Source organism: Parasteatoda tepidariorum, chromosome 8, assembly GCF_043381705.1.
Source record: "Parasteatoda tepidariorum isolate YZ-2023 chromosome 8, CAS_Ptep_4.0, whole genome shotgun sequence".
Lineage (NCBI taxonomy): Eukaryota > Metazoa > Arthropoda > Arachnida > Araneae > Theridiidae > Parasteatoda > Parasteatoda tepidariorum.
The window spans coordinates 78594591-78620933 of record NC_092211.1 but is presented as its reverse complement, the minus strand read 5'-3'; the positions used below and the strand labels follow the sequence as shown (position 1 = coordinate 78620933).

General features: G+C 26.5%; 1 long non-coding RNA gene across 1 annotated transcript in view; it reads left to right on the top strand.

The window, feature by feature from the left end:
* LOC107438165 (uncharacterized) overlaps positions 1-26343 on the top strand; it is a 166210-nt gene that overhangs the window by 40429 nt on the left and 99438 nt on the right. The window contains exon 2 of the long non-coding RNA XR_006226529.2: positions 16461-16542. This is a non-coding gene — a long non-coding RNA (uncharacterized lncRNA). The remainder of the gene's footprint in view (positions 1-16460; positions 16543-26343) is intronic.

Here is a 26343-nt window from a genome sequence, read left to right as displayed (position 1 = left end):
TAGCCATTCATTGAAGTTACTAAATATTATTTTCAATAGCCACAACTATTTTTATATCTGAACCTTACATGAAAATATATTTAAATACATTTTTTAATTTTTATTTAATATTTTACCTGTAGAAACCTTTTCGTTCTGTTAAATTTTTTGCAGTTTTTGTATCGTTAATATTTGAAAGATAATATTTATCATATGAAATATATTGCAGCATGAAGTACTAAGTTTAATGTTGGGTACACAAAATTAATTTCGTATCAGAACCTTACAGGAAAATATATATAGTTGTTTTTTTAACTAAATAATATTTATGAAATTTATTTGGAATTGATTTTAATTAAATTTGCATTTATTGGAGTGATATCAATTTTATGTGTGACCAAATGAAATTTTGGAAGAGTTTAGTAACCCCAGTTAATTCTGGGTTCGGAATTTATATTAAAATACAATTTGTTGCTTTTTAACTATTAAACTAATACTTTTCGAATTTTGAAAAGGTAATTAAAAATTAATTTAAATAAAATTTCAATAAAATTACAATTAAATAAAATTACAATTAAATAAAATTATAATTAAATAAAATTACAACTAATAGTATATTATCAGTATATATTTTGGTACATTTTCAACTTATTATTAGTGTTTCTAATATTTAATACTTGAATATGAAGTATGCATTTTCTGCTTATCATGTTATAAAGCATTACATTTATTTATTTATTTTAACGTAATTTTATAATATTTCTGGATTTTAAACTTTTTACTTCATTCAGTAAATTCACGATTTTAACTTGATTTACCACGCACTGTTTTCCATGGCATATATACTATCCTCAATGTGTAAACTAACAGTATTTTATAGAACGTCTGATTCTTGTACGGAATGCCTTATCATTGTATAGCAAACCTATTTCATAAAATGCCTTATCATTGTATACCTTCTATATAGAATGCATATACTTTCTATAGAATAACAAATGCTCTCTTAGTATAGTATTACTATAGACTTTGCTTAGTTATTACAAGGAATACCTGTTGGAGTTTCATTAGTAATGTATTAGCAATTCTCATTAGTGGAGTTTCATTAGTAATGTACTCAAGCAATTCGTGAAATACTAATCATTTCATGCTTAGATGGTTTGTCATCAGTCTTACCATAGAATGCCTAGACAATATCTGAAATATGATTCAAATTATACTTTGCCGGTAGATTTTAGATGTTCTAAACAACGAAAAGGCATTCTGCACCACATTATCTAACTTCAGAAAAACTTCGGTAACATATTGAATGAAGATATAAGTTCATGTATGCTAGATTTCGATGCAAAAATCTTAGAAAATTAGGAGAAACAGCGCATGTGCATCGCTTTAAAATGAAAGAAAAATATATTTTGTTAAATTAAATAGTGATTTCTTTTGCAATATTTTTTTTAATGTAATGGTAGGAATTATTTTGTCAGAATTTGTTAACATTATTGTCTGATAATAGTAAGGCTCTTGATTAATAGTGGTTTTTTTCGAAATAACTGCTGAACATTTTTGACAAAAAATTTCAGAAGTTATGCTAAACTACAATACTTTACATCGGTCATTTAAAAAGATACTAATTTGTACCACTTGAAATGAAATAATACGATACTGTTGCCTGTAGAAAAATATTTGTTTGTGGCAAACTTACTTTTTTAACCAATGCACATTCTATTAATAAAGCTAAAGGCCCTTTTTAAACATTTTGTTTTCCAAATAACTAATAATAAAAATATTTTCTTATCGACTAGCTACAATTTTTTTTAAAGTAATAAGCTTCCTGGTAAATTTTTTGAATAAATGATATCTGCATATTATTACAAAAACTAAATAAAATTTTATATTCCATTTTTAAATATATCTATATAATTAATGAAGGATAAAGGTATAAAGAAATGTATATAAGATACAATACCCTACAATAATGGAAAAGACACTTTTATGTTTTGAATTTCTTCAAATTTCTCAAAAATTTAATTTTTGTTGAAATTAAATTTGAAATTAAACTTCAAACGATTATTAAATTAAACTTCAAACGATTATTTTGTTATTTTAGATGCAATTAGGTCAAGCGATTTTACATACTTACTAATAAGATTTAAAACTTTCTGACGTTTCAGGAACAGTCAATAAATTTCGATGAAAAACAAGTATTTTTAATCACCCTTTGTCAGAAAATTAAGCCACAAACTTGTAACTTATACCGATTACTTTGGTTGTTATTTTCAATAAATGCATTAAATTTCAATAACCTAGCTTTAATATTTGTAGAGATATGAAGATATGTAGATTTAGTGACAAATGATAATACCATGCAATAATCATTCGGACACCAAACTGTGATAGTAAAGGAATGAAAACAGGAATGAGCAGAGTGAAACAGAATAAAAAAATTCTTTTATAGGGTATTGATCTTCCACAATGCCGATGTAATTTTTAATCAATCTTGTATAATGGTACAAAATGAGATTTATGGAAAACAACTTATTATTTTGATCTTTTGTTTAAAAAAAATACAAAAACTACTTAAAAAATTGCTTGAAACTCTTAAAATTTTTAAGATATTCAAATCAAATTTCTTTCATTAGTGACCAAAATAGGATTCCCTACAAAATTATAAAAAGTATTTTTCAAATTATTTCCGTGAATGCGCAGTATAAAAGAACTATTTCAAATACTCATATCTTGTGCAATTTTTAAAAATTTTTTTTCAAATTTGAAAACAATAATTTTGAAATTATTTTTCAATTGCTCAAAAGAATTTTCTTAATTTTATTGAATATTTTTTAAAGTTATAGCAAGGAAACGTAAGACAAAAATTTAATTTTTATAAAAATGTCCATATCTTCATAAATATTCAAATTAGGCTTATGAAATTTTATGCAGTTATTGCAAATAACAACCAAAGTAATCGGTATAAGTAACAAACTTATTTCTTGATTTTCTAATCAAGTATAGGGCGCTCAAAAATACTTTTTTCTTTATTAATTTATTGTTGGTCTCTGAAACCTCTGAACGTTACCTTATAGTGTGAAAAATTGCATGAACTAATTACATCTAAAGTAAGAAAATAATTTTCTAAGTATTTCCTGAGAAGTTCTAAAAAATTTCAAAAACTGAAAGTGTCTCTTCCATTATTGCAGAGAAGTGTATATATTATACAAGGCATTATTAAAGGTATATAAGGTATCTATTTCGTTTCTATCTAGATACAAATGATATTACAAACTATTAATCAACAAATATTTTTATAGTAGAATAAAACAAACTTAAACTATATTCATCTTTAACCCATTTTCACATTTATTTAAAATTTGTATTTAAAATAATAAGAATGAACTGTTTTTATTTGTTAGTAGTCCAAAATTTCACTATAAATTTATAAAACTGGGAGAATTTAACTGTTTTCTAACATTAATCAAACTATAAAAAAATTTCCTGGAAAATGCAGCTAAATGATTTCTCTGCACAAAAAAATTCAAAGAAATGAAGATATATAAAAATACTTTTACAGTATCGAAATAATAAATAAAACCATATAATTTAAATTATTATATGAACAACAATTATTGTTATTATTATTTTTTTTTACTTTCTGTAGAATGTTATACAGTCAAACCCCGCTATAGTGAACACGGCTTATAGTGAACTCCCGGATATAGTGAACGAAATGCTCGGTCCCGTGCCTTGCTATACACGTATAATGTTATTTTTAGTGGATATAGTGAACCAAAAAAGTGAGGAAGTTGGATATAATGAACTTTTTTCTGTCTTCGACTGATTCCCCCCCCCATTTTCTTTGTAATAATTTTGAAATTTCTACTTCAAAATAAATACATATACCGATTTTTAAAACCATCTATAGAAACTACTTTTATGTGCTCGAATGGCAGGTTAGACAGGTTTAAAAAGCGGAATAACAGAAATTCAGGAAAAATTATCTGAGAGTCGGGAAGTGTTTCCATATCTGATGTTGAGGATTGCTCATCAGCTAAAGATTACTAATTTTTATTTGTACGCAAGACGAAGAGTGATGAAAAATAACACATTTTTTGCTACTACATAATATTTTTCAGTCATTTATATGAATATAATGTAATAAAAGGGAGGAGTTTGGGAACCATTAGTGAAATTGCCTGCGTAACGGATATAGTGAACTCCTGGTTATAGTGAACCGAAATTTCGGTCCCTTGAAGGTTCTATATAGCGGGGTTTGACTGTATTTTATTTCTGAAATCTGCAAACAACTCATAAATATCTTGTCATATACATCATGAAATGATGTTATAAAGTTCTAAATGCAGCAGTAATAGAGCTTCTTTTTTAAAAAAAAGCTTAACCCTTTTTCCAAACCTAAAAATTTGAACAAATTAACTCAAGATATTATAAAAAGTGATTATAACACTCAAGATAATAAGACTTGAAAGACAGTCATAAAGTTTATAAGACTGTCTTATAACCTCAAAAAGTATCTCAGTTATCAATAAATTTCTAAATAATTCATACAGTTTTCATTTGTTGCAATAAGCAATTTTAAGTATTAATTGCTTTAACTGCTTCGTTTTATTAAGTATGAACTTGTTAACATTCTTTAAATCTAATGAAGTTTTTCCATTTGCAAATAAATCTATAGTGTTCATCTGAATCAATAAATTATAGAACTTGAAAAAATTTACCAGTCGTAGTATAACAAATTAGAAAGAGTTGACCTGCATTAAGTGCTCATCTGTTAAGCACCCATTCTCAAGATCCCTTAGATTTTATAGTCTTGAGAATAGGTACCTTGTTTTTGAACACTCTAAATATATTAAACTTTTTCACCTTAACAAATTTTGCAGCTCATTTTTTTTTCATTATCAAATATGACTTTCCACTTCAGTTTCTTAGTTTCTTGGGTTTATACATATCATTATTTATGGATGTTGCCAATGTACTTTATCTTATTCAGATATATATATATATATATATATATACTATATCATTGGGAATTGGGAAATTGATATTTTTAACAAGTTTTAATCGATCAATTTTGTAATATCAAGATCCTAATAATGTCTATTCTTAAGATTTAACATTGTAAGTGTGGCAATCACTTTTGAAATAAAGCTTATTATATAACAAGTATATAATAAATTTTCACCTAACACTAAAACCTGGCAATTGTATTTAAGTTTAATCGAAAAACTACTTTTTAAAAATAATAAATTGTGTAAACTGTGTTATTGGTTTATGTGTAAATTTCTGTCATTACAAAAATCCTTAAATGCATTATCCTTCTCAAATTAATTAAGATATTTAAGATCTTTTTCATTCATTAAACAATCCAATTTTTTTTCAAATAATATAATAACTCTTGTGTAAGCCGCTTTTTCTTTCTACAACAGACGATATGTTACCCACATTTTATTATCCTTATAAAAAGAAGAAGCTAAGAGATTCAAACTAAAAAAAATTTAGAAAATAAAATTATAAAGCCGTATATTGCTCTGTAATGGTCAGTCTTAGAAATATTTTTTTTAATAAAAAATATATACTTTTAAGGCATCGTGCCAACATTCAATCTAAAGAAATGGAGCCTTTCACTTTAGATGCATATTTTGCAACTCAAATTCTAAAGGATACATCATCGTTTGTCATCTGTGCAGTGAAAAAGCATTTTTTAGGGGACAAAAATGCAACGCATAAAATTGAGCCAAATATTCTGTCGATGCACTTTAGATATTTTTTTATTTTATTTATTTTATAAGTCATGTGATATGTTTTTGTCGCCTTGTATTTGAAGCAACTCAACCAAAATAGGGTAAGATGTTTTTGTATAAAATAAACTATTCATAAAATTCTTTCTGTTTGTAATTTTTATGCTGTTGCATTTCTATTCCGTTTTTGTTATTTCTGTTTTTGTACCGTATTTCATACCGTATGTTTTCATATATTTAATAATTTCAATTTCATTTGCCTATTTTTCATTCCGTTAGGATTTAGTTGCTTATCTTTCTCTCTCTCTCTCAATATATATATATATATATATATATATATATATAACATCAAAACATCATGGGCCGAAATGNATATATATAAAGCGTAAATAAACAAACCTTTCGGATAAATATATGAATTATCAGTTTTAATACTAATTAAGAAATATTTTAAATGTAACCATATTTAGAAATATAAATTTCAGAAAAGGTTTGCACTTTAAAATTTTAAAATTTTAATACATAAAAATATAATGAAAATTTATTTTTATAAGCAAAGGAGTAATTGCGAAGAAAGGAATGTAGAAATTACCATTAATTGATCTGATTTCTTTTCAAGTTCATTTATACGTTTTGTCTTAATATTTTATTACACTGGTAAAAAAAACATTTATTTTTAATAAATTTTCTAAATATTATGAAATTAATTGTATCGTTTTTTCTACGTCTTAATATATTTTTTTTTGAATTTGGTACCGAAAATATTTTTTTATATGTTTTTAGAAGATGTATTTTTAATACTACAGGCTTGCGTTAGCGACAGCAAAATATCCCTCAAAATTTTGTTTAAAAACGAATATCAATTAAATTTAGATAGAAACATTACTGATTTTAGTTGAATATTTAAAACATTTTTGCAATAGTTAAGCTTATTTTTTCTTCCCTAGTCATGCATATTTTTTTGAGAAATTTTATCAAAATCCTCGTGCTTTGACAAAGATAATTTATATAAAAGTTTGTAATAGCGTTTTAAAAGTTAGATTTTTGAATAACATGCACTTAAGAATAGTACTTACTACATTTTTATTCAAAAGTTAAGCATACCCATCTTTAATATATATTTTTAGTGAGAGAAATGCTTAAGTTTTTCACATCAGTGTAATTTTCATATTGTGACTTCATTGCTAACAGTAATGCTCTACTATCTACATATACTTCATCAACTGCTTAATACGTTTTTGTCGATAATATATAACACATTTTTGTTAATTATACAAAATATATCTGATTTATACTTAATATAAAGTGTTGATTAATATATAATTAATATAAAATATAAAATCTTTGCGTCTAATATGTGTATAAAAATTTGTGTGTAGATTTGATTTTAGCAATAATAAAGACTATTTAAATATGATTTCAAGATATAAAGATACATTTATTGTGCTAAGTCGGACCATATTACCGTTCAAATTAAACTCTCCTACACTTGATAACCATGAACTACGATGCTATGGTTCAATTTAAATGGATACACTATAATATTTCAATCGCACTTAGGCAGTAGCAAACTTTAATCATATTATGGTTCAATGTAGTGATATGGTTCAACTTTGAATCAATTTTTCTGAAAGTACTTGTAGTTTCTAACATTAGTGAAAAGATATTACTTATAATAAATGAATGTGGTGGTATGAGTGATTGAAACTATCCTTCATGAAACATTTGTTGCAAAACATAATAGGAAATAAGTTTTATACATTTGCACTTAATGGATCTTGTGCATAAACTAATGCAAAAGATGTTTTCATTTACTAAAATGCAATTGTACCTGGTGGTGAGCAAAATTTAATTCCTAACTGCAAGTAACTAATACAAAACAGATATTGCGCAAGAATTGATAATAAGGAACATAATGATAGATAAAAAAATATAACATGTTAATAAAATTGTAACAGATATTTTTTATTTAAATATTCTAAAAATGTCCTCTCATTTATATTTTATGTTACACGAATATTGTAAAATGATAGATTTAATACTTAAAATTACTTTAAAAATCATTTTTTTATATGTACAAATTATAGAGTAAAAGAACTCAATGAGTTCATATTACGGTTTATAATTTTTATTACAAATTGGTATTTGTTCAAATGGAAAATACAAGAGCACTGATTAAAAATTTTTTAAAAACAATATTATTTCATATAAGATGAATATTGTTTTTCTAACGAAAATAGTTTATAAAGCTTACGGTATTGTCTTTTTCCAGCAACTGTGCATATTTTTACAATTTTATACTGTATAAACCAGTATCTGAGCGGTGCATAGCTTGTTGAAATGTTTCAAGACTATATTCTTGTTTTTCTAACTGTTTCTGAGCAAGCTATCTTGCTCTCATTTACAAAATTTCAAAAAATTGCTGAATTATCATAGTTTTCTTTCAAAATTATAGAAATCTTTCTATTTTTGGAAATAATTTTTGTAATGCATGATATACATCGATAAATATAAGAAAATATTAAAATAAAATTTCTTTACGGTCAAATGTTAATATTATTAAGAAGATCTAATTGCAATAATACCTATTCGTATAGCATACCAGAGTCAAGTTTAAGTTACTAAATGCAACATTGAATGCTATAAGCCTTTCAAAACATTTTGGAATGTTATCTCTTTTCCATGCTAACAAATATATGTCATAAAAAGCATCTGAAAGATTTAAGAAATTATTACAAGAATGCAACTAGCAGTAAAGTACAAATTTTTTATAATAGGTAACAAAGTAAGTAGGACCACTTTCATACAGATAATGAAGGAATTTAAATGCAACTTCATAATCACAAATGAATAAGTTCATGACACAGAAGATCATTTCGATTCAATACAGAAATATTCGAGTGTATTTCAAAGTACAATTATTTATTTAAAATATGCTTCCGTATAATACGGAAATGATAATCTGATCCATGAAATTTTTCATTGCAACAGCTTTATTTTTCACACTTTGTAATTTCTTAATTTTGTTTTTGTTGAATAACAAATATATCTCTAAATAAAAATAGAAATTGTTATGATGTGCATAAATATAATCCCTGATTTTATGTGATATTATCCTTAATTCAAATGAAATAGCTATTCAATTTCATCAATGTAGTTAATATTTGAGACTGTTCTCTAAGTGAGATAACTTTTTTGTAAAGTAACAAATATTTTTGAGAAATAATTCTGAAACACAACTTTTTGTACTTTGAGTGTATGCAGCCTCTTTTTTATACGATATTATTCTTGAAACAATCTATATTACTCATCCCAAAACAAGTATGCAGCAAAATAAGCAAAAATACCTACTTAATTGTTCTTATTTATGAATTACTTTTTTAAAGTCCGAAAGATTGATTAATTTCGTAAAATTGCTGGTTATATAGTTCATTTAAAATATAGTTCGAAACAGAAATAGAACTTTTTGTACTGCGGTAGTAAAGCAATTATTTATTTCCTACGATGTTATTCTAATTGGACAAATATATTCATCTTTAATATTTACCTGTTCCCAAATAAAGTACATTCTACCGGCATTCGTTTTTACGTGACACTTTTATTCTGAAAATCAAATGTATTACAAGGTGATAGATATTTAAGAGAAATTATTTTGCAGTACAAGTAGGACTTTTTACATGGTACGAGAACACAAACTCGTTTTTTTATGTTATTTAGGAAGGGGTTAGTACTAATGATTACAGATTTAATATTTTATGAATAATAAGTACATTTGTTCGATATTTTAATTTATGTAAGATATTTTTAAATTTTTAATATTTAATTTTTCATAAAACTAAAGATATTTTAGTGAAATGCTTTTTTTTTTAGATAAAACTGTTTGTTCTATGTTAGATAATGTAACTGTAATGCTTTACTTATTAATCTTGAAATTTTAAAATAATATTCAATATTACTAAACTCCTTTCAAAAATAAGAAAATTTCTTACAAGTTGTTATCTACATGGCATTTCAGTTTTTCCGTAAGATCTGTGCTGAAATACATTATCTTTTTTTTATGTTATTATTCTAAAAATTATTAAAATTATCTTCTACTTTACTGAACACTACCTGAAACAAGAATAATTTATTGATGTTTTTTGTGACCTTTTAATTTTTTAATAAAATCAGAAATATCTTACATAAATAGTTCTTAATCAGAAATGGGTATTTTTGCACTGTGCAGATGTAGGTAAACAGTCACTTGCTACTTTTGTTATTATTTTTGAAATTATTAGATATATATCCTCAATATTACTAAACTCTTCTTAAAGCAAGAATATTTCTTGGACGATCTTCTTTATGAAACAATTTAATTGCTTTTTGAAGAACAATAAACATTTTAAAGAGGGAAGTCTGACATAAAAATTGCACTTTTTGTACTGCGTGGAAATACGGTTATTTCTCTTGAAGCTTTTAAAATGTTTTTCTACTTTTAAACCTCTTTCTAAAACAAGAATATTTTTTAAACGTTCTTCTTTGTATTTTGATTTAATAAAATTTGAGAATATTGTAATAAAATAACAAATATCTTTGAGAAATATTTCTGAATCTCAACTAGTTCTTTATATACTGTATTGGAGTGCAATATATTATTTATGTTATTACAGCCAAAACAATTAAAAACGGCTTCTACCTTACTGTCCGCTTCCTAAAACAAGAATATTTTTAGACGTTCTTCGATGCATTTAGATTTAATAAAATTTGCGAATGTTTCAATAAAACGACCAATATCATTGAGAAATATTTCTCAAACTCAACTAGTTCTTTATATACTGTATTGGAATACAATATCTTACTTCTTATATTATTACACTCAAAACAATTAATAGTGTTCTCTACTTCGCTGCCCTCTTCCGCCCTCTTCCTAAAATAAGAATATTTTTCATACGTTTTAGAAGAATTTTTTTAAATAAAATTTGCGAATGTTTTAATAAAATAACAAATATCTTTGAGATATATTTCTAAAACGCAACTTGTTCTTTATATACTGTATTGGAATACAATATCTAGTTTCTTATGTTATTACTCGCAAAACATTAAAACTGTCTTCTACTTTACTAACCTCTTCCTAAAACAAGAATATAGTTCTTCATTACATGACAATTGAATTTTTCAGTAAAGTAATAAACATCTTGAAGAATTATTCTAAAGCGCAAATATTTTCTTATACTGTTTGGGAATACAATCTTTCATAACTTATGTTATTATTTTTGAAACTTTTAAAAATAATATTTCTAAACTCATCGTAAAACAGTAATATTTCTTGGACGTTCTTCGTTTCAGAGCAATTTAAAATTTTTCAATTATTATAAATATTTCAAGGAAATAGTTTTGACACACAATTGGAACTTTTCATACCATGTAGAAGAACAATCTTTTATTTAAGTTATTTTCCTTGAAGCTATTAATATTTTCTTTTATTTTACTAACCTCTTTCTTGGATGTTCTTCTTTCCATGACATCTTAATATTTTAATAAAATAAGAGAAATCTTTGAAAAATAATTCTTAAACAGAAATAGGTCTTTTAGTACTGTGAAAGGATACAGTCTCGCATTTTTGTTGTTTTTCTCAAAAATATTATAAATGACTTTTTGGCTAACATCTTTCTAAAACAAGAATATTTTTAAACGTCTTTTCATGTGTGATGTTTTAAATTTCTTATAAAATAACAAACATAGTCGAGAAATAATTCTGAATGCAAATAATTCTTTGTGTGCTATGTTGGAATACAATAAGTTTTTCTTGTGGTTTTACTCTTAATGATATTAAACTTACTTTAAAACTTTGTTACTTTAGTACCCTCTTCCTGGAACAAAAATAAATCTTGTCATGCTTCATTACGTGACATTTAAATTTTTTTAATAAAATGACAAATATCTTTGAGAAATAATTCTGAAACACAAATATGTCTTCTTGTACTATGTTAGAGTACCGTTTCTTGTGTTTTATTTTCCAAACTATTAAAACTATCTTCAATAATACTAAACATTTTCCAAAGCAAGACTATTTTTGGGTGTTCTCTTTTGCGAGGCAATTTAAAACTTTTTTAAGATAGTACATATTTTAATTAAATAATTCTGAAAAAGAAAACTTATTGCACTATGGGGGAATACACTTTCTTCTTTCTATTAGTAATACTCACGATATTATTTATCTTTTAAAAAAAACAAGAATATTCTTCAGGAGAGTTCTTTACGTATACATAAATTACCCAAACATAGTTGTTACCTTAAGTTACGTAATTTTTATAAGTAATAACGAATGTTTTAAAAACATTTCTGAAACTCAAATGGGACTTTTTGTTTGTGCAGTGATTCAAATCCTTTTTTTTCGTATTTCGTGTAATATTATATTATATTATATTATACTATATTATACTATATTATATTATATTATATTATATTATATTATATTATATTATATTAAAACAATATAATATCTAATGTATAAGGTGCATTATTTTTAATTAATTATAACGAGATAAATTAAAAGAAAAAGCGCGAGGCAATTTATGGAACATCAGAGAGTTGTTGGTTTTTGATGAAAATAGTTTTTGTTTTGAATTTGTGGTTGATACTAACTCGCTACGGGTTTTCTATTTATTTTGCAAGGTTATTACTAACCAGGTACAGGTATTTTAACTAAAGTTTGCTTAGTTTATGTGTGGTTGTCAAATGGTTGTTTATGTAAAAAAGAATTGTTTCTTTAACACAGCTTGGTTACAAGAGTGATCTCAAATATGCTAATTAATAAGTGCAGACGATATTTTAAGTTCAGAAATTACGCACTTTCTCTAAATAAACATACTCTTTTATGACGGATTTGGATTTCTGAGCCGCTATCTGGTTCCAATAGTTTGGTAAGGAGAGTGATCCAAAGTTTGACCCCTTAATGATAATTTGACTTTTCGAGTAATTTCACCATATCTCGAGAATATTTTAAGTGAATCGAAAAATTTATGCACAGGATTATAAAATTTGTTTATCCAAAAATAATTCCATACAAAAAACAACTTTCAGTAAATGTTTATTTTTTTATTCGATAATAGTCGAAAATTTTTTAATTGTAAGCTATACAATTCATTTTAATTAATATAATTTTGTATTACAAAATACATAATTTGAGTGAAATAAGTCGAATAGTCTCTGAGAAATCAAGTTTTAAAAAAGTCGTATTTTTAAAATTCGATTTTTCAATAAACTATTCGACTAATTTCACTCAAACTTTATATTTTGCCACGTAAAATTATGTACCTTAAAATGATGTCAGAAAAAATATATCTGTATATCTTACAATTTATAATTTTTTTGACTAATGTTAAATAAAATAATAAAAAATAATAAATATTTATAAAAGCTATTTTCTGCATGGAATTATCTTTGGATAAACTAATTTTATAATGGTGTGCAAAATGTTTTTAATTTATTTAAAACATTTTCGAGATATGACAAAATACGCAAAAAGTAAAATTAACAATATGGAGTCCAAACTTTGGGCCGCTCTTTTAACTAAACTATGGGGACCATAATTCCCAGATTGCTGCTAACCCTATATTTTGGGTTTCAAAAATCCAAATCCGTCGAAAAAAAGATACATTATTCAAAAAAGGTGTGTTTTGTGTCTGATTTTGCAACTTAAACTATAGTTTTCNGAGAGAGAGAGAGAGAGAGAGAGAGAGAGAGAGAGAGAGAGAGAGAGAAAGTTTTTTTCTATGATAACAAATGTTTCAGAAAATAATTCTGTAACTTAAATGTGACTTTAGCTTTGTGCAGTGATACAATTTCTAATCTCCTGTGTTCTTAAAATTTTATATGAAAAATGCTTTAAAGTACTAATTTTGGATTCCCATAACCCTTATTAACTCTTTGTTTCTCTGATAGATATAATTCCTTATTTCTTGTATCAGTTTCTTTGAAATCATTAAAATTGTTTTTCAATTACTAATCTATTTCTTTACCAAGAGCATTCATTTCTTAGTTCCTTTTTACTTGACAAATGAAAAAGAGTCGTAAGTTAATAAATTATAATAAGAAATAATTCTGAATTAAAGAATTCCGTACAACGAATGGAATTTTTTGATCTAAGAGAGATTACAATTACTTTGTTTTATTGCTGTTATTCTTACCGCTATTAAGACAATATTTTTTTTCACTGATATTTTCCCGAAACAAGAACATTCCTCAAAGGTCCTTCTCCTTTATGTGACATTCAACTTTACCCTTCAGATCACTACCTATTCTTACAAGAAGTTCAAAGAACTTCAGTCCCTAAAAAAAACCTAACGGATGCCCCTTTTTAAAAAGGGTTCCATCTTTTAGTACTTCCTTCGTGAATGCCAAGGTTAGCACACCACAGCAGGTAAAGGGAACTTTTTTTCCAGAACTGTATAAGAATGGGCCTAAAATAGGTCAAGACTTTCGCTTCCTCTTGTTCCAGCGACAGTGAAATTTCTCAAATATGGTCGCTGCCCTTTGAAGGAAACTTACTCTAAAGAAGTGAAATATTTTTAGTCCTTTTCATCATCTGGAATGTTCTTTTACGCAGGTCTGTGGAGTCTGAGTTAAAAGAAATTCTGCCTGAGTCGGAACAATTTGTTCGACTTCGCCTGATTAAATATTAGGCTCTGTAAATTAAAAGAAGAAATGATCTTATGAAAATTATTTAGACAAATAGTTATTCTTAACATGTGAATAAAAATATTACTCAATTGATTATTGTGATAATTATTTAAATTATAACTAATCAGAAATTTAATTTTTCGTTTAATCGCATTTGAATGGTTTTGTGCTTATGTCAGTAAAAAGGAAAGTAAAGCAATCTAACAACAGCCCGTTGTGGGCCAAGGGGATCATTTTAAGGCACTACATTTTCGAGACTAACGGCATGATTGTGGCGATGTTATCAGCACTGCCCGCTGACCGTCTTTGCTTAAGCTGATGGAACTTCATGCTGCCACCGGGGTCGAGCCCCAGTTCTTCAAAATGACAGTTCAGTGCCTTAAACACTGAGCCATTGCGGCTCAGCCTGTGTCAGACATAAATACCTAATATAGATATAAATATAAATAATATGTTATGTAAAGTAATGGCATCCTGCCACTTTTTACTGCAATTTGTTCCGGAATTTTTTACGTTTATTTACTTAGTAATAATGTTAATAATTTCCAGGGATTTCGTGAAAATTTTAATTAAGTATATTTCAAAGACAAGATTTAAAAAAAAATCTGCAGTCCTAGCACTGATTCCATACTACTGATTCCATAGCTCTGCTTTTATGTTTATTGTGTTCTCTAAATACTAGATATCACTCTTGCAAAACTTAAAAAAATAATTTATGGCTCATTTTTAAAGAATAATTACAAAATATATGATAAAAGTTCCATAATATTGATTAAAATTTTAATCTTAAAATATTTTGAAACTTAAATAATTAATTTTAAGTACAAAAAACTTAGCGTTTTATATATACAGTTCCTGCATTCATTTAATAAAATAATTTTTCGTTATTATTGTTAAAAACAGTTCTAACACGTCGAATTCTGTGCTTGCACTTTGAAAAAAACTGTTAGTTAATATTTACATCGCTTTCTGTGTTAGTTCTTCTTATTTGAGTTTTGTGTTTACGTCGTTTTTCGTTTGCTGAAAATATAGACTATGTAAAATTGATTACAAAGTCAATATTGCACATATAATATTTTTATTGAGAAGTTCTAAATATTACTTTGAAAATATTGACTATATAATTATTGATACTTACCTCATTATAGCAATTGATTGTGTTTTTAAAATATATGTTTGTTTATTTATCTGATAAGCAAAATTTTTCTTTACTTTATTAGAAATGGAAATATTCAGGAATAAAAGATAATAAAAAAAACTGGCATACCAATTTTAATTTTGCTATGCACATAGTCAATATTAGCTTAATTAATAAAAACTAACGAACTTTAGTAGCTATAAATTACAGGCGAAAAAAAAACTTACATTGTTTAACTTTTCCATCACAACTTGTTAAACGTAACTTGTTAAAATTCACCCAGAACTATCCAGTTCAGTAATTTAATCAATCCATATGGTTTGTAGCAATGAAAATAATCTATGTTGGCACCTCTTCACGATTTATTTATTCAACGAAGTAAGTTCACGGGTTTTACAAAAGTCTTAAGGACCATTAAAAGCTTCATTATGAAGTCGGCGCCATTTAATTTTTTTTCCCTTTACTTTTCTCTTGCTTCGTTGGCAACACCGCCACTTCAGGCGAGTGAAGAATTAATTCTCAATGTCAACAACGCTGATGACTTAACGTAATAATCTCAGTAATTATAATATTGACATAAAGAATCTGTTACGAGTCTGCGGTCTTTACTCGCTATTAGATTATTACATATTTTGGAACGAAGTACAAAATGGCCTGAAGTGAGACTTGGCGCGATTAAAAAAAATGAACACTTGGCGAGAAGATTTATTGAAAAAGCTCCGTGAGTTCATTTAATTGTTTTCAAAATGGTGGCCGGAAACCTGTTGTTCTTTGAGTTACTACGCTAATGTTTTTCGGGACTCGCTTAATTTAATTCTTTTATTCAAAGAAAATTAATTTGTTAAATATTTCCAGATATTTAAATGTTTTCATTTTTCTTTGTATTACGGTAACTCAAATGTAGTATTTCCTTTAAAATAATTTCTTTCATTATTTTTCAGAAATTTTCGGCATCATGTTGATGGTGAGCAAAACAAATCCAATGAAACTACACAGTATTTTTCTTCGAATACTTCGAAAAAGGTAAGTGTCAGATTTAGGCATAAAAATGGTATATATAACTGGCAGCACTTTTTTTTTCTCCTTTATTATATTTTATTTATTTTTATGTACAAACGTAATTTAGACTTCGTATCATTTCAATGCGCATCTAAAATTACAAACAAACTACAAAATTTAAATTTAAGTTACGTTAGCTCTGATAAAAATATATGTTTAGTCCTACAATGGAAAAGCGGACTTTTCGCTTTGTTACGTTTATGAACGAAATTTAGTATTTACCCTTAGTTAATATAATATTAAATTATAAAATCTAAAATTTAATATTTCGAATAGTTTCTGATTGATATATATATATATATATNAACTTTATTATTGTTGTCTTTAAAAGAAATATAATTAAATAGTATGTCTAATAGTTAAAAGTTCATAATACGTTGCTTCCATCCCCCCCCCAATCAATTTTTTGATTTTCTTGAGTTGGCATGCTGAATAGTATATATATATATATATATATATATTCGCAAGCACTGACATCCGTTTTCCCTTCTAACTTCTGATGTTCTTTTACGTGCCCACTTGTGTATTACTTTGTACTTTGTATAAGCTTTGAGATTCTTACTTTAAAAATTTTTTTGTTTACGATTCATTTTCTTTTTTTTCTTTGGTTATTCTCGCACTACTGTATCAATATATTTTGCTTTTACTTCATTAATACAATATTAGAAAACACTCTTTATCTGATATAATCGTGTGAGCTGAAGACGAGATTATATTTTTTCGTTTTTATATATTTTAGTTTATTAGAATCTTAATTTCTACATTAAGACTATCTCGGATATTTCGGAATCTCAAATCCCAACCAATGAAACAATAAAAATTTAGGCTTGTTCAATGAAAGTATATTTTCATACTTTCATTCAAATCTTAAATTATTACTGTTAAACTAAGATTTTAAGAGGAGTTTCAAACATTTTCGAAAATAAAAACTCGATCATTGGTTCAAAATTCATTTTAAGTAATATATTTTATTTAAATATTTTTAATAAGTATTTTATTTTATTTTGCTTTGAGCAAATCATAAAATAATTGAGAAAGTATAAAAAATAACTTATGATTGCTTTATTTGCAGATATTTTAATAAATGCTAGCATAGACAATGTGTATCTTAGTTATAAAGGTTTTTTAATATTAGTCTTCTGGAAATAAGCTATTATTTTTTCATCATGTTAAATATGCATGGAAAAAGAGTTAAATAATATTATTCGCCTGACGTCAAGTTCCTGAATAATAAGTTTAATTAATAAATGTCATTTATAAACTTCCATTTTTATTCCGTTACGTTTTAAGTTAGCTGTGTTTTTTTCGATACTCCAACAAAAACACTGCAGCTTCCGTTTTTTTTTTTGCAAATGTGGCTGTCATCAATTATTTCAAAGACAGTTCTCATTTAAAACTCAAAATAAAAGGTCCGTAATATTTCAGACTTACCTCTCTGCCAGAAAACTCTTTATAAATTCATAACCCTCACACATTTCAGGCAACGTAATGAAAATACAGAAAAATGCGAGCTGATCCTGGTGTCTAATACATTAATATTAAGTGTCTAAAGTCTTTGACGAGAAGGAAACAATTTGTAAATATATCAGTGCGGAGGGGGAGAAAAAGCGAAAATACCTCAATTTCCAGCCACAAAATACGACAAAAGTAATGAGATATAATGGAGAGCTAAAACAAGAGTTTTTAAAAACAGGAAAAAAAATTAGAGGGGATTGAGGGGGGGTCCGACTTCGGCGCCTTAGCTATAAATTACTCCCCTTCACGCCGGTGAGTAATAACTTCAGAAGCTTCAAACTATATGAAGTATCAACTTTTTAAGTTTTACGGCTCCCAGCTGAAAACGCGAACCTCTTGCGCGATGCGTATTGAGAAAGTAGAAAAAAAAGGAATAAAATGAGTGAATAAATAAAATAAAAGGTAAGAAAGAAAAAAATAAGAAATGATGAAGAGTGGCGAGAAGGAGAAGTCTCTTAGTTGATTTGTAGCAAAACATGCGTCAAGCAGTTGCAAATGTCATTAGCAAGTTGCGTTCTTCGTGCAATCGGAGAGTGAAGTTGCAACTGAGATATCTTGGGGACCATATACAAAAATAAACACAATTTTTTTTATAGTAATTGTGTTTTTATACGCTTTAAGTAAATTACCAAAAAACAATACACTTAATACTATTATAATGATACCTATAATACTTATTATGTTTTTTAGCCGATTAAGTATTATAACAACTTAATTAATTTTTTGAATAAAATTAGAATTTAATTTTTAATTCTAAATTTGGTTTTAAATTTAATTTTTAATTTTAATTAAATTAAATTAACTTTTTAAATAAAAATACTACGAGGTAATATAGTATCATTAATTATTATCGTTTTATTTTATTTATTATGATTTTTGCTGTTATTATTATTTTTGCTATTATTATTATTTTATTTTTATATTTCATTTATTTTTATATTTTATTTATTTTTATATTTTATTTATTTTTATATTTTATTTATTTTTATGTTTTATTTATTTTTATATTTTATTTATTTTTGACTTATTATGGGTGGACTTAAGAAAGATTAGTTATTTATATAAAAGTCGCTGACGCATTTTTTTAAATTCACAGATGTCATTAATGTAATAATTATTTGTTTTATATTTTTAAATTGAAGTGAACAAAATATTATTTTTATAATGAGTTTCAGTATATAATAAAAACTGTGGTGTACCCCGAATTCGATGTTGAACAATCCTGAAAGTTGTGCAAAGAAACACGTTTTTTCCCCCCTCTTCTTCTTTGCTTTTCAAGTTTGAGCCAAATTGAACTCTTTTATACAATTTAAGCGCTGTATGAAAGCTCTAAACATCGAAAATTCAAAAGTTTACAACAAGATCTCTCATCTTTACGTCGTACGTAAAATATTTTCACTCCCGAAATTTCCAATATTGGCGCTATGTGATTTCATCTGTAATTGCTTACGAGCGTTAGCGAATAAGCGAGTGTCTGTAGCTGTCTGTAAAAACTGTGTACATTTCAAAAATGGAGGTGTAATCTCCCCGAATCTGATGTTGAACAATCTTAATAGCTGTGTGGAGAAAATCTTTTTTTTTCAAGTCTACACCAAATCGAGCTTTCGTATGCAATTTGAAAGGAAAGGTGTATGAAAGCTCTAACCATCAGAAATACAAAAATTTTGCAGCACGATTTCTCACCTTTACATCATACGTTAAATATTTTCACTCCCAAAAACTCCAGTATTGGCGCGGTTTAATTTCCTCTATAATTGTTTACAATCGTTAGAGAATTAGCGAGTGTTTGCAGCTATCTTCAATGTTTCTTTTAATATGAAGAACATATTCGTCGTTAAAAATATGTATATTTGTTTTTAGTTGCGTAATAAGGAAATTTATATTTTAATTCTCAAATCTCTGTAAACTGTATTAAATAATTTTATAAGGCATAACTTCTATCTATTCCTGCTCCATTATACGTAATTCGATATCGTCTTAGTATTCTCTCTGTTACGCGTATGTTTGATTAACAAATTCATTTTATTTTACGAACTATGTCCAGCCTTCAACCTAAATAACTAATTCTTATTTTATATGGTCTCATAATAAAAACTTTACGGATTCGAATGCATGTCATATTTTACTGTTATTATAAGTTTCAGTGTCATTAAATAACAAAAATGGTAGTAAGTAGCCGCTATTTTACGCCAAGTAGTGTGAAAGAGCATTTTAGATGTTTTGAAGCACTAAAAACTGTCCTTAGGTTTTGGAGGTTTTGGTGTAGTCGAATGCTAAATTAAACATCACTTGGGTGTAAAGTAGTTGCCACCATTTTCGGTGTTCCGATACAGGAAAAATGTAATTGTCATTTTAATTTATTATAAAAATATTAATCATATTATTCAACTAGTTTGTTGTTTGACAGCTATTTTATTGACTTATTAAATAGTCTTTTTTATGCGGAAAATAGTTCCATTGTGATAATTGAATTCTTTAACAAAATAATTTTTGTTTATTTTAATATAAAAAAATAAAATGAATAATAATTACAATCGTTGATAAATAATATTAAAAAATACATTATATTCGAATTTCTCAAAAAGTTTTGATTTCTTTTTTTATTCAATTTATCTAAAATAAAATATGTTTTAAAAAAATAACCTAAGTCTAAATACAATAATGTATGGAAGTAAATAAAATATAAGCATTCTTAAAGTATGGCATTATTTACTTTCTAAATAGTATTTTAATTTTAAGAGGGATGATATATTTTTAGAGATAAAGAACTTTCTACATCTGTGATTATATTTACACGATAAAAATATGGAAGCAATTAATAAAAATACACAAACTCTCTTAGGTGTAGAATATCATTTCAAAAAAATTCATCTTTGATTTTATAATTAATAGTATTTTTATATTTTATAGTAGTGAAATCTATCTAAGTTAACGACTTTCAGATTATTTCTTTCGTGGCTAACTTGAGAATAATGAGTAATTTTCTTTTTACATTTTCTAGTATGAGATAATTGTTTATTTCATGTTAATTATGTTCAAGTTATTCATATGCTTCATAGATATCACAAAGCTATAAAAATACATTTAATTCAGTTTTTTTAACAAGGCGTTGAAATTTTATTTAAAAAATACTCTACACATAATTTATAACAAATAATTTTTTTCAAATATCAATACCTTAGAACATTAACGTAATTAGAAAACTTAACAGTATATTAACAATACAGTATTTCACTATATTAATATTTATATTCGTATATCTACAAATCTATTTGATACAGAAGCCCTCATATGTTTTTTCTTATATTCCTCATATTATTATTCTCATATGCTATTCAACTCAAGAAGGGGTTTAAGTTATGTTTTAATACTACTTCATTAATTCAGTGAAATTTTAATACGAAACGAAATAGTATTTTAAAAAAAATTCCAAAAGTCCTTTTCCGATCAACTTATGAAGAGTTCGGAATATCATTCAACTTGTTTAATTATTTCATTTGAAATTTATTTCATGAAGCATAATATCAATATGGCATTAAATATTTAATATCATTTTGAGTAACATTTATTTTAATACTTCGGATGCATTAAATATTAAAAACTATGAATATCCGATTGATTAAAAATTTTAATTTCATTTATCTAAAACTAAGCAAGTACGAAAGCAAAAATTTTTTGTTGAATTTTTAAAATACATACTCAATATTTATTGCAGGAATATATAAGATGATTAGGGTCCTTGTTGAATCCAATCCAGCTCTGTAACTGACATAATTTTTGAGTATACGTTTTTGTGTATTTTTAAGCTTTATTGGAGCAATGTTTCACTAAGCAGGAAACTATTTTTATTATCTAGCCTGGTGGACAGAGCGCTGAACTCACGCACGCGAGAACTGGAGTTCGAATCCAGACGGCGAAACTCCCTGTGTAGCGAAATGGTGACTGGTGCACGTTAAATCTATCGGGTCACAAAGTCTTCCATGTTCCCATAACAAATTGCACCTCTGGGGGTACTGAATTGTAGATTCGTCATTTTCTGGCTTGGTTCAAAATTACTATCTGTGGATGAATGAATGGATGTATTAATGGGTCTACCCTGTAGCTGGATGTGACGAATGGGTGTGGCAAAACTTGAATTCTTGGCTAAAAGTGGCTCCACTGGAAAACAAGAATAATTTCATCCCTGTGCCTTAATATCTGACGGCAACAGCAACAACAGCATATCGTGTAATTGCAATCATCTTGAACAGGCGGCTGTCTTATGAAGATGGTCATTTTGAGAGGTTTCTTTGCATTAGATAAATATTTTTGTGACTTTCATTTTAAAAAAATGATAAATTTGACTAAAAAACTTAATGCCAGTGCAACATTAAGTGAAAAATATGTATAAGATTTACTGTAAAACAACATGTTTCGATTTATAGTACTTTGGATTGATGATATAGGGTTCAGACTTAGAGGACATATTTATTATTTTATTTTTAACTTTCAGCCAAAAAATAAATAAGTGAAACGCAACTCTGTTGACAGAGCAGTTTCTTTGTTTATTTGATGTATTAAATCTCTGAAATTCTGTACTGGATTGTAAAGAAATAGTTGCAAAAATGCGCCTCGGTTAAAATTGCAGAGTTTTTTGGTGTTTCAATAAAACCAGAAACCCGGTAATTATTTTCATATTCTGGTAGTTTTGACCATACTCGTTTTCTTAGTGTGATTTTCTTCTTGTTTATTCTTTACTAACTAAAAATATTCTCTCTCCTTTTTTTTTTAATGATTAGTATATTTAATACTTTTTAAATATTCTGTTGTTCATTGTTAATCATTAGAAATTTTCAAAAAGGTATAATTACCATGTTTTATTTTTTCTGAAGTGTTGATCAAACATAAATATAGTGATTTCTGAAAGAACTTTAAAAAATATCAATTAAAATAATACGTAATTACGTAAAAATTCATAATCTATTCATCTCACTGACATAAATTTCTGAATTTCTTCAATGAGTTTCTGTTTTTTAAGTCTTGTTAGTTTATTTGAACTAATCATGCCTTGATTATATAATCTATAGAATATAATCTTATAAATATTATTTTTTTATGAGAATGATTTCTAAAAAATATTTTGGAAATGAGGAATTATTTCAGCATTTCATTTGACGGTATGTTTTGTTTTTCACAATTTTTTCAAGGTATATTCAAGAAAAAANCTATGTCCAGCCTTCAACCTAAATAACTAATTCTTATTTTATATGGTCTCATAATAAAAACTTTACGGATTCGAATGCATGTCATATTTTACTGTTATTATAAGTTTCAGTGTCATTAAATAACAAAAATGGTAGTAAGTAGCCGCTATTTTACGCCAAGTAGTGTGAAAGAGCATTTTAGATGTTTTGAAGCACTAAAAACTGTCCTTAGGTTTTGGAGGTTTTGGTGTAGTCGAATGCTAAATTAAACATCACTTGGGTGTAAAGTAGTTGCCACCATTTTCGGTGTTCCGATACAGGAAAAATGTAATTGTCATTTTAATTTATTATAAAAATATTAATCATATTATTCAACTAGTTTGTTGTTTGACAGCTATTTTATTGACTTATTAAATAGTCTTTTTTATGCGGAAAATAGTTCCATTGTGATAATTGAATTCTTTATCAAAATAATTTTTGTCTATTTTAATATAAAAAAATAAAATGAATAATAATTACAATCGTTGATAAATAATATTAAAAAATACATTATACACAAATTTCTCAAGAAGTTTTGATTTCTTTTTTTATTCAATTTATCTAAAATAAAATATGTTTTAAGAAAATAACCTAAGCCTAAATACAATAATGCATGGAAGTAAATAAAATGTAAGCATTCTTAAAGTATAGCATTATTTACTTTCTAAATAGTATTTTAATTTTAAAAGGGATGATATATTTTTAGAGATAAAGAACTTTCCACATCTGTGATTATATTTACACGATGAAAATATGGAAGCAATTAATAAAAATACACAAACGCTGTTAGGTGTAGTATATCACTTCAAAAAAATTAGTTTTTGATTTTATATTTAGTAGTATTTTTATATTTTACTGTAGTGAAATCTATCTAAGTTAACGACTTTCAGATTATTTCCTTCGTGGCTAACTTGAGAATAATGAGTAATTTTCTTTTTTCATTTTCTAGTATCAGATTATTGTTTATATCATGTTAATTATGTTCAATTTATTCATATGCTTCATAGATATTACAAAACTATAGAAATAAATTTAATTCAGTTTTTTTAACAAGATGTTGAAATTTTATTTAAAAAATACTCTACACATAATTTATTACAAATAATTTTTTTCCAAATTACCTTAGAACATTAACGTAATTATAAAACTTAACAGTATATTAAAAATACAGTATTTTACTATATTAATATTTGCATTCGTATATCTATAAATCTATTTGATACAGAAGCCCTCATATGTTTTTTCTTATATTCCTCATACTATTATTCTCATATGTTATTCAACTCAAGAAGAGGTTTAAGTTATGTTTTAATACTACTTCATTAATTCAGCGAAATTTTAATACGAAACATAATAGTATTAAAAAAATTGTTGAAAAGTCGTTTTCCGGTCAACTTATGAAGAGTTTAGAATATCATTCAACTTGTTTAATTATCAACTTGTTTAATTATCTCATTTGAAATTTATTTTTCTCGTTTTATGAAACATATAATATCAATATGGCATTAAATATTTAATATGATTTTCAGTAACATTTATTTTAATATTTCGGATGCATTAAATATTAAAAACTATGAATATCCGAATGATTAAAAATTTTAATTTCATTTATCAAAAACTAAACGATTACGCAAGCATAAATTTTTTGCTTAATTTTTAAAATACATACTCGATATTTATTGCAGGAATATAAAAGTTGATTAAGGTCTTGTTGAATCCAATCCAGTTCTGCAACTGACATAATTTTGAGTATACGTTTTTTTGTATTTTGCTGCTTTATTGGAGCTATGTTTTACTAATCAGGAAACTATTTTTATTATCCACTATTTAAACTTTAATAAAAGTTATTTAGGTACATTTGCTTCGATTTTATTAAATTTCTTATTAAATTCTATAAAAATCAATTGGTGTTTCATTTCATTGAGAAATTTTCTAAAAAATGTAGTATTTAGTACAGTACAGTAATAGCAAGGCAAAGGCTATGAAGCGTAAATTATGTCACATAGAAAAAAGCGCTGGATCTAAAATGCAGTTGCTGGTGTGATAAAAATGATTCATGTGCTTTCCACTAACTAGGTGACTATACTTTTTGTACAAAAAATTATAAAATAATGATAACTCAGCAACTGTCAATTCATTTACACCGTTTCTGAAAGCGACGCGTAATAGAGAGGCCAATCGTAACTACCGCTCCTAATCGATTTGGTAGAAATATGGAGCAAGAGTATTTAGTATCATTTAACAAAATACAGGATGTCACAATTAACATTTTCGTAGAATCATCCTGTTTCCCGATAATACTAGACCAAGGAACATATAACGTGATACATATACATTCTGGGGTTAAACTACAATACACATCCAGAGCAATGAAGAAACTCCTGCGGAAATTCGAATGGGAAAAGTCCTGATCCACCAATTAATCTAGATCTGTTATCTACATTTGCAAAAAAGCATTGCAAGAACATCGGTTTAAAATGGACTATGAAATCAAGTTGTATAAGCTATTGATTAAATCAGCAGCCAGTGGTTTTTAACAAACATTTTATTGGCCGACTAGTAATAGTTCTGTGGCCGGGACAGCCTGGTTGACAGGGAGCTGGACTCATGCACGCGAGAACGGATCCAGCTGGCCGAAATTCCCTGTGTAGTAAAGTGGTGACTGGTGCACGTTAAATCTATCGGATCACAAAGTCTTCCACTTTCCCATTTTAAAAGAATTATACCTCTGGAGGTACTGAATTGGATGTTCGTCGTTCTCTGGTTCGGATCAAAATTACGATCTGTGGATCAATGAATGGATGTATAAATGAGTCTGCCCTGTAGATGGATGTGACGGATGGGTGTGGTAGAAGTTGAATTCTTGGCCATAGGTGGCGCCACTGGAAAATAAGAATAATTTCATCTCTGTGCCCTAATATCTGACGTCAACAACAACATATCGTGTAATTGCAATCACCTTAAACAGGTGGCCGTCTTATAAAGATGGTCATTTTGAGAGGTTTCTTTGCATTAGATAAATATTTTT